Source organism: Selaginella moellendorffii, unplaced genomic scaffold (assembly GCF_000143415.4).
Source record: "Selaginella moellendorffii unplaced genomic scaffold, v1.0 SELMOscaffold_164, whole genome shotgun sequence".
NCBI classification, from domain to species: Eukaryota; Viridiplantae; Streptophyta; class Lycopodiopsida; order Selaginellales; family Selaginellaceae; genus Selaginella; species Selaginella moellendorffii.
In genome coordinates, this window is record NW_003314424.1 from 4,783 (window position 1) to 15,798 (window position 11,016).

The 11,016-nt window shown below is 46.8% G+C and overlaps 1 pseudogene; it reads left to right on the plus strand.

Annotated features, from left to right (window-relative positions):
- Positions 1–3,836: 3,836 nt before the first annotated feature.
- LOC112343558 lies at positions 3,837–5,647 on the plus strand (annotated as a pseudogene).
- The last annotated feature ends 5,369 nt before the right edge of the window (positions 5,648–11,016 follow it).

Genomic DNA, 11,016 nt, shown 5'->3' on the forward strand with positions numbered 1-11,016 from the left:
GACTTAACCTACCCTAGAGCTCACAATGGAGCGGCGGCACAGTGGAGCTTTTGAGGTAGCTCGGGGGTGGTTGGGTGGTGAGGAACCTCAAGAGGTGGCGTAGCATAATCTAGGGCGACTAGATCTCTGTCTTTTTGTGCTGGATCATAACACAAGCCCACTCCTAGGACCTTCTGATGCCAACACTAGTGGTGATATACTTCAGCACCAATAAAAGTGGGACTAAGGTACAGCTCCGATACCAAATTGTAAACGACTAAAGTTTCCATTCTACTTTCGTCACTTAACCACACCTTTGACCCCTTGGAGGAGTCTCATTCACAACCTCCTTAAGTCCAATTTAGGACTTGGGACTTGCTAGTCCCAAGAATGGCATCCATGCCACTCATCCCTTGCACTTGGTCCAAGTGCTCCACGTGTCCAATCCCAAGACTGACACCCAAAGGTACCACTGACATATTGGCCCATTACACTAAGGCCATGCCCATTCACCTTTGCCACACTGGTGGTCCAATACGACTTGCATCACAATCCCGTCTCTCCAAGACTGAGCTATCTGTCCACGAGTGGTCATCCTATATCCACTCCTTAGCATCCTTAGGATGCCCACAGAAATGGGGAATAGCCTTCCCCAACATCCCTTTGTCAGTTCCTGCCAAGTCCCTTTTCTGTCCATGGCCATGTTCACCAATATTGCTACTAGATCAAGGCCCGCAGGCCCGGCCACTAAGTCCCATTGTCCTCTGGGACTTCCTCACCATGTGACCATATCCGTAGTCACTACACTAGAGGACTTCTCCTCCTCCTTTCCCCCATTTGGGACTTCGGGACAACATTTCGGAACACCGTGGCCCTACGCGAGCCCCGTGGGTACTCTCCCCACCTTTCGCCTTTAGGTGCTCTAGCCATGGGCTTAGAGCGAGGTTCCGTTGAGCCACACCAGGTATCCAAGTAGGTAGTGCCACCCACACTTGGACTGGGAGCATCAGCCAGTCGATCTCCCGGGGGAACTAGAGCCGGCTCTTGAACACTTCACCAAGCTACCCCGCTTGTCGGTTCGTATTCACTCTAGTCTTGGACTTCCCAGTGGTCAGTTCATCACCCAACACTGGGTCTGGCCTTCCTGGGCCAAATTGGCCTTTCCTGGCCAAATTGGCTCCATTGCAGTCCTCCCCCTCACTATACTTTTGGAGCTCACCAAACCCCCCAGGGTCTGGGAGACGAACGCTTTGGGCTTTCACCCTCTTAGACTCGAACTCGGACTTGGACTCAGACTCAGACTCGGCCTCGGCCGCGGTCTCGGTCCCGGTCTCGGTCCCGGTCTCAGTCCTGGTCTCAGTCTCGGTCCCGGTCTCCTCGGTCTCGGTCTCGGTCTTGGTCTCAGTCCCGGTCTCTCCATCTCGGACTCCATCTCGGACTCCACCTCGGACTCCAACTTGGGTCCATCTCAGACTCCAACTTGGGTCCATCTCGGACACTTCCACGTGTCATGCGTTGGTCCTTTTGGGTCCCTTTTTTGGAGCCTCGCTTATTGCTCGCTTCATGCTCGTTCCTTGAGCACTCTGTTGGGAGTTCCATTCCCGCTCTCAACCTTTCAAGTCAAAGCCTTTTAGTCCAAACGTGTTACGCTTGTTTGGCTTTTGCTTCGGCCACTACCACGTGGCACCCTTTCGGCTCCACTTTGGGGCTTAGGGATTTGCGTCTCAGACTGTGGTGTCATCATTTCACCCTTTTGCTCCTCTCTATGGAACCTTCATTTCTACCATCTCTTGGTTTATTTATTGTGTGACACTTTGTTTTCTTGCTTTGTATGGAGGTTTTTGTCCCTAGCTCGTCCATGCATTATTGCTTGCAACCTTGCTCCAAAGTTCACATCTAACCCTCTTCTGTGGTGGTTCATCATCATCTTCTTCTTCTTTTCATGATGAGGAAGGACTCTTGTCTTGAATTTCATCACTTGTCACTTTTTGTCTCACTATTACCCTCTTCATTATCATTGTGTTGTACCTTGTCTTCATCGTCCTCACACTCCTAATCATTTGACGTTGATGTTAATGAGGATGTATCGCTTAATGTATGTTTATCATCAACAACCTGATCGACATTATGTCTATCATTTGGATTGTAGTTGGAGAGGTCATGGAATGGATGCTCCAATTCTTCTATTTCCCTCTGATAAAAAAGTCTCTCAATTAGAATCCTATTGTTGACTATCCACAACAACAATGCCGGTTAGTTTGTCCTTGAGGATTCCATAAGCAGTGAAGGTTGTATCAATTCCTTCTCTACAGACTGTATTGTAATTGATGGAACCCTAAACTCTGAGTCTTGAACAATATTCCTGATGAATGTCTTTTGAAGCTCTGTATAAATGGCCTTCCTTCCCTATTCATGTCTTTGTTAGGAATCTCCTCTTCTTTGATGACAATCCCATAGACTATTGGACTGTTTGGGTTGGTAAGATCCACCAACACTAGATCATCATCTTGTATCTCTAACGTCCACTTTTGTGGTTGTGTGGAGTTGCAGCCTCTTTCACTCTGATGGACTCATGTAGAAGTGTTTTAGATTGCTGGGCCTAGAAACATGAAAGAACTTATTAGAATTACTTAAAATATTTTTGAAATGGGAGAGAATGGATCCTAGTGTGAGGCCTCATGCTAAGTGAAAGGGGTAATGGAAGTAATTCTATAGCAGGTTAATAGCATGAGGACTCAAGAATGGATAGGGTGTATGAAAGGGGTAGTGGAGGTAATTCTATAGGAGGTTATTAGCATAAGGCCTCACACTTAAGAATGGATGGGGTGTGTTTGCCAATTCCTTGATAATAATATTACTTGTCCCATGGACAGATGTTCAAGCAAGATTACCATCAAGAAACTAGACAAACCAAAATCTTTTTAGCACTTTAGCATAAGGCCTCATGCTAATCCTTAAGCATGAGTCCAGTCACAATGTGTTGATGGAGATTACTAGCATGAGGCCTCACACTTAGATTGCTTGTGATATTTTTCCTAGTTTCTTGATGACAATCTTATTCACTTATGCAATAAACATGCATGCAAAGGAGATTGGTGTCGAGAAACTAGGCTAGAGGAGGTGGGTGGGCTTTTTTTCATGGTGTGAGGCCTCACACTAATGTTTTTGTGTGAGGTTGGACACCATCCAGATTGGATTAAGGTATTATGGAGGGATGAAGTCATTTTCTTGGCATGAGGCCTCATGCTATTCATTTATATACATTTGTTTCTTACTACTTTAGGTGTCTAGGTGAGTAATCTTACTCGCCAATTCATCGTTGGGGTAAATGTTCAAACAATATTGCTCCCCAAACACTTGCAAGACTGGGGAAACAATGGAAGGTTGTACGTTTAGATGCTTGTTTAGCCATTGCCATATTTGTAGTGTCATTTTTATTTCACTTTAAGTTCACAAGTTACACACTTTATTTCTATTCCTATCTATAGTGCCTAAGGAAACTGTTTGAAGGCAGCTATGTCGTGAATGTGACTTCGGGTATCGAAAGTTACCTGTCGACCAGTCCTTACAGACACTCTTACCTTACTGCCACGACGGCAGGAGGTCCGTATTGCTGGACCCTTTATCAGTCACTCTTGTGCTAGTGGAGTTAACTGGGCATTTCGAGTGTACTTAGACCGGACGAGCATAAGGACGGAATTCCTACGTGTTATTAGCTAAGCATACTTAGCCCGGTAAGGAGTTCCCGTCTCGTTATGTCTTGCCCTGGCTAGTGACAAGAACCCTCGCGTATTGAGATTGGTCCCTCAATATCGCTACATGATAGCTTACCGTGTCTGCCAAACACCCTCGCTATCATGCCCTTTGTGCTAGTCTCATTTCAGCACACGCAAGCAGTGTTTGACTCCATGGAGCGACACGATTGCCACTTGTGGGTCATTATGTTCTTGGCACACGCCCAAGAAGGGCATCTCGCCACTACCAAGGATCGAGGCAAGGTTACTGCTGCATGGTGGATTTCTTGGGGCGAGCTGGGTGTGTGGAAGAGGCCGAGGAACTTGTGAGGAGTATGCCTTACAAGCCAGTTTCAGTGGATTGGATGTGCTTGCTGGGAGCAAAGTTTTGTGCTAGAACAAGCTTTAAGTGTAGATTCTAGGAATTCTACTAGCAAATAGTAGCAATTTTGTTTGAAACTAGTGTGAGTGTAGATTCTGTGTCCTCGTGATTAAAGAGGGTATTCTTTGACAGATCATCATGTATGATTAAAGAGAAAATTCTTTGCTCATTTCCAATGGTCGAGTACAAGAGCCAGCTTTTGGACTATATAAATTTAGGGTTCTTGGAGGTTAGTGGCGCAGTGATGGCACAGGGCTGCGCAGCAATCTCCAGTGCAGGCGGCCATGGCAGGAGCTCAGCGGCTCGCTGGGCGACCTGGGCACATTCATCCCAATCGTCATGGCTGTAGCTCTCGTCAATGGCATGGATCTTGGTCTCTCATCACCACGAGCATCTACAACGTTCTCACCAGCGTGCTCTTTGGCGTGCCAATGCCTGTCCAGCCCATGAAATCCATCACAGCGGTGGCCTTCACCGAATCCAAGCATCTCAGTGTGGATGAGATCATGGCCGCGGGGATCAGTGTGTCTGCGATCGTGTTTGTGCTTGGAAGCACGGGCTTGATCACAGGTCGTGGCTTGGATCGTGCCATTGCCGGTGGTTCGTGGCATCCAGCTTGCACATGGGCTCTTTTGCAGTCAAGGCTGTCAAGTACGTGATGAAGGATCAAAATCTCTCTAGGGACAAGGCAATGGGTGATCGACCATGGCTGGGCTTGGATGGAATTCTCCTCGCAGTGATTTGCTTCGCATTCATCGTGCTAGTGAATGGATCCGGCGAGGGCTACGAGTACTTCGTGACGAACAGTGAAGGTGATCGTCATCACGATGATCATGAAGAGCACCGTGAAGAACATCAAGCGAGATCGTCAAAGCTCGTGAAGTTTTTCCAGAGGATCCTGACTGCCTTAGCAGTGTTCGTGCTCGGGATCATCCTGGTGTTCGTGAGGAGGCCACACATTCTCAAGGAGCTCCAGTTTGGCCCAGCCACGCCACGGATCACTAGAATCTCTTCCCACGACTGAAAGATGGTTTGTGAGAGCCACAATCCCACAGCTCCCTCTCACTATCCTCAACTCGGTGGTGGCGGTTTGCAAGCTCTCGAGCGATCTCTTCCCGGCCAAGAAGGACGCCGTGACTCCGACCAAAGTCTCGGTGAGCGTGGGGCTCATGAACTTGGTGGGCTGCTGGTTTGGAGCTCTCCTGGTTTGCCATGGCGCTGGAGGACTGGCCGGGCAGTATCGTTTCGGAGCCACGAGTGGGGTAGCGGTGGCAAGCTTGTGCTGGGGCTTCTCTTGGGAGGCTCACTGGTGAGAATTCTGCCAGCATTTCCAGTGGGACTGCTGGGGATCTTGCTGCTCTTCTCCGGGGTGGAGCTGGCGATGGCATGCCCGGATTGAACTAGTAGGAGGGACTTGTTTGTGATGCTCTGCTGCATTGCCATCTCGCAGGGATCCAATCTCGCGGTGGGATGTGTTTGTGCCATACTCTTGTATGTGCTGCTCCAGGCGAGAGAGATGGATTGTTGGGTGGTTGCAAGCTTTTGGTTGTGAGGTTCCTCAATGTAAATAAAGCTTTGAAAAGTTTGGGAGAACATCATGGTAACACACTTGCCTGAAACCACATCCATGCCATCTTCTCAAAAGCCTGCGAGGCCTGGCTACAACCACCGTTAGCGGCATATGAAGCCAGGGATGTTATCTGCAACAAAGACGGTGCAGAGTAAGTGGGGCTTCATCGAGGTCTTCATGTCGAAATTGATTCAGAGTGTAAATTTTAAAACTATGTACTTTTCACTCAAGAGTAAAATGGATTCCATTCCTCACCGTGTGGAATGAGAGCAATTCGGCCCGGCCTAGCAAACGAGAGAGTGAAACATTGGAGGGATGTGCGCTTCTATATCCCAACCTTTTCCACGAGTCCCGCCTTGTCGTAGCACTTGGCTTGGCTCAGGCCTGTATAGCAGGTATAATTTTGGGGTGCCGCTGTGCTCTTTGAACTTTGGGTAACGCTTTACCATTCCATCTCGGGTCCATCTCAGACTCCATCTCGGGTCCATCTCAAACTCCATCTCAGTCCATCTCGGACTCCATTTCAGGTCCATTTTGGATTTCATCTTGGACTCCATTTCAGACTCCATCTTGGGTCCATCTCGGACTCCATTTTGGTCCCTCTCAGACTCCACCACGTGTCATGTAATGGTCCTTTTGTGTCCTTTTTCTAGAGACTCTTTTATTGCTCGCTTCATGCTCATTCCTTGAGCACTCCGAAAGGAGTTCCACTCTCGCTCTCGACTCTTCAAGCCGGAGCTTTTAGTCCAAATATATTACGCTCATTTAGCTTTCACTTTGGCCACTACTACGTGGCACCCTTTCGGCTCTACTTTGGGGTTTAGGGATTTATGTCTCACACTATACTTTTGCAACTTACCAAACCCCCTAGGGTCTAGGATATGATTGTGTTGGCCTTTCACCCTTGGACTTAGACTTGGACTCGAACTCAGACTCGGACTCGGGCCCGGTCTTGGCTCTAGTCTCAGTCTTGGTCTCAGTCTCGGTCCTCATCTTAGATTCCTTCCTAGACTCTTCAAACTCCATCTTGAACTCCATCTCAGACTCCTCGGATTCTATCTTGGACTCCTTCTTGGACTCCATCTCAGATTCCTTTTTAGACTGGATCTCAACACTTCCATGTGTTAGTCCTTCTTGTGTCCCTTTTTAGAGACTCATTCACTGATTGTTTCATGTTCATTCCTTAAGCATTTTTTTCAGAGTTTCATTCCTGCTCTCAACTTTCCAAGTCAAAGATTTTAGTCCAAACATGTTATGTTTGTTGGACTTCTTCAACCACTACCATATAGCACTCTTTTGGCTCTATTTTGGGGCTTAGAAATTCATGTCTCACAATCTCGTGATGCTGGCATTTTCTTGTTTTCTTTGGCAAATCCTAAAGAGATTAATTTTTTTTCAAAGATCATTTATTTGAAGTAGCAATTCATGTTGATGTTGATGTTGAGATTTCTTCATCCACTATTTCTTGTAGTGGAGCTTGACTAAGTGGGCCTTAAAAGTCAAAGCCCTTAACAATTGCCCCACAAAAGCATTTATGTAAGCTCTTAAGATTGAGTTTGGACTTCTCAAGAGGTCACCCAAAATGGAATTGCTAAATGTCAATCAACATATGGTGCGATTCCTCTCGCCAACCAATAGAGTCAAACTTGAGACCCTCTCTAATACCAAATGTAAACTTATAAGGTTGGACTTCCCGAAATGTCACCCAACCCAATACTATTTAAACCCAAGGACACTTAACCCCAAGTATTTCAATACCCTTAACTTACTTTTATTCATAGGTTTTTTTCCTTTATATTTAAATCCCATATAAGCAACCAAAAGGAACAATTTGAAAGATAATCTATAGGGTTCAAATATAGAAGGAAAATGTTTATGAATAAGAGTACACCCCCTTTTCTAATCGGTTAAAGGTCTTGAAATATTTGGGGTTAAATGTCCTTCGGTTTAAATAATACTATATTAAATGACCTCTCGGGAAGTCCAAATTCAAGAACTTACATTTGGTATTAAAGAGGGTCTCCAATCTGACTTTGTTGGTTGGGTAAGGGAATTGCATCACATGTTAATTGACATTTGGCAGATCCACTTTGCTCCGACTGAGCTTGACCCGAGGGGTAGGGTGTCAAGAGAGCAGGGCTCTCAGGAGAGTTATGGCTCTCAACTTTTATTCACAAGGGTATGAACTTGCAAGAAAGCATATTGGATTATAAGCAACCAAAGGGAACAACTTGAGAAATGATCCATAGGGTTCAAATATAAAGGGAAAGGGACTATGAATAAGAGTGCACTTCCTTTTCCAATCGGTTAAAGGTTTTGGGATATTTGGGGTTAAGTATCTTTAGATTTGAATAATACTGAGTTGGGTGACCTCTTAGGAAATTTAAATTCAAGTTGTTGTCCTCAAGTTGTTCTCTTTAATTCTTTACAATTTTTTATCACTATACTAATTGTGAATGTTTTCCCCTATCCTTCACATTGGTTTGTAAGAAAAGCTCTAGTCCTTCACTAGAGTGTCAAGAGTGACATTGGAATGCCTTCTAGATGGACCATGACCTAGCAAATAAGTGTTGGATTTGCTGCTTGCAGCAAATGCCTAGATAAGGCAATTGTTGTGGACTATAGAGCTTGGCTCACCCAAGTGCTAGAGCAATATAGTGCTTAATATTTGTGTATCCACTATCTCTTGTATACTCTACTGAAATCTCTTAACAAGTTGAGGAAGGGCTAGTACATACCCACACTGGTAACAACTGAGAAAGAAGCACTTTAGTTAGCAAGTGCCCTCTCAATGCCTAAGTGACCCTAAACTCTAAACCTACACCTTTTCTTCTAACCAAGTTCCTATACTTTAATATATGGTCAAAGATAGTGCTTAATAGGCCACCACTTTGGCAAACAAAAGGGCACTAGGGGTAGTTTGAGCTCTCACCTATGGTGTAATGACAATGGAATAAAATGGAGTCAAGATTTTATACTTGACATAAGGCCTCAATAAATGGCCCCAACCACTCACTTGACTGCATCACTATCATCTACTATATGAGGGCTAGGATTTCCATGGATCAGCTGTATTGCCGCTGCTGCCACAATGGCCCTATCAAGGAATCTCTCCAGCTCGTGATGAGGGAGGAGGGATTGGAGCTCTACGAGGACATGATCCTTGGGCCGATGTATTACACGAGTAAGATGTTTGTATTCATCCAATAATGAACAGGAGGCCATGTCCACAACCGCCGATGGCACATAATCCTTGTCTAGAAAATCCACAAATGCTGAAACAACATGCTTATTAGAATCATGAGAAGAGAGTGAAGAAGGAAGAAGATCTTGAGAAAGGGTATTAGCATCAGCCATAGAACTTCCCGGGGGTGAACAACACTAAAATCATATATCTGAAGCTTCAAAGCCCACTAAACAGTATGACCAACTAGGTTCTTCCTCTTTAATAATGAAGTAATGGCAACATGATCACCTTTTAGTAACATTTTGAGAACCATGTAAATATGCATGAAGTTTCTCAAAACCCTAGACTGCTACTAAACACTCTTTCTTTGTCATGGAGTAGTTCACCTCCGTTAGTTGTAATGTATGACTTATATATGCAATGGAATGGCATTAACCAGGCACACTCAAGCTCTCTTGCATCAACACTCCTCAAAGATCAATATGAGAAGCATTCACACGCAAAATGAAAGGTTGAATGTGGTTAAGATATGCCAAAACTGGAGGAGTCGTCAATAACTTTTTGAGATCCATAAATTCCCACTCACAATCCGGAGACTAGATGAAAGTGTGAGACACAAAATCCCTAGGCCCCAAAGTGGAGCTGGAAAGGGTGCCACGTGGTAGTGGCCGAAGTGAAAGCCAAACGAGCGTAACACGTTTGGACTAAAAGCTCCGACTTGAAAGGTCGAGAGCGGGAGTGGAACTCCCAACAAAGTGCTCAAGGAGCGAGCACAAAGCGAGCAATAAGCAAGGCTCCAAAAAGGGACCCAAAAAGGACCAACACATGACACGTGGAAGTGTCCGAGATGGAGTCCGAGACGGACCCTAGTTAGAGTCCGAGATGGACCCGAAGTGGAGTCCGATATGGAGTCTGAAGTGGAGTCCGAGATGGAGTCCGATATGGAGCCTGAGATGGACCCGAAGTGGAGTCCGAGGTGGACAAAGACGGAGTCCGAGATGGACCTGAGATGGAGTCCGAGTTGGACCCGAGATGGAGTCCGAGATGGAGTCCGAGGTGGACCGAGACGGAGTCCGAGATGGACCCGAGATGGAGTCTGAGATGGAGTCTGAGATGGAGTCTGAGATGGACCCGAGATGGAGTCCGAGGTGGAGTCCGAGGTGGACCAAGACGGAGTCCGAGATGGACCCGAGACGGAGTCCGAGATGGACCGAGACGGAGTCCGAGATGGAGTCCGAGATGGACCGAGATGGAGTCCGAGATGGAGTCCGAGAAGGACCCGAGATGGAGTCCGAGATGGACCGAGACAGAGTCCGAGATGGAGTCCGAGATGGACCGAGATGGAGTCTGAGATGGACCCGAGACGGAGTCCGAGATGGACCGAGATGGAGTCCGAGATGGAGTCCGAGATGGACCGAGATGGAGTCCGAGATGGAGTCCGAGAAGGACCCGAGATGGAGTCCGAGATGGACCCGAGATGGAGTCCGAGGTCGAGACCGAGACTGGACCAAGACCGGGACCGAGACCGAGACCAGGACCAAGACCGGGACCGAGACCGAGACCGAGGCCAAGGCTGAGACCGAGCCCGAGCCCGAGTCCGAGTCTGAGTCCGAGTCTGAGTCTGAGTCTGAGTTCGAGTCTGAGAGGGTGAAAGCCCAAAGCGTTCGTCTCCCAGACCCTGGGGGGTTTGGTGAGCTCCAAAAGTATAGTAACGGGGAGGACTGCAGTGGAGCCAGTTTGGCCAGGAAAGGCCAGTTTGGCCCAGGAAGGCCAGACCCAGTGTTGGGTGATGAACTGACCACTAGGAAGTCCAAGACTAGAGTGAATACGGACCGACAAGCGGGGTAGCTTGGTGAAGTGTTCAAGAGTCGGCTCTAGTTCCCAAAATAATAAAGGAGTCACAAGATTACCCTCATATAGTTGAGGCCGGTGCTCATAACTTTGAGACCGGAATTGATGACCATGGGAGGTCAAATATAGGAGAGGACACAAGTCCTCAAAATGGTAGCTGAGGTTACCCTTGATAAATGCTAGAACAACCCAAGGAGTTAGGGATGTACTTAGAGGATGAGTTGGTATTCTCATCACATGGACTATTCACTACTGGGCATATGATGAAGTTGGTCACACTTATCGGCGTTGTCAATGTTTTCCAGATTGGCAG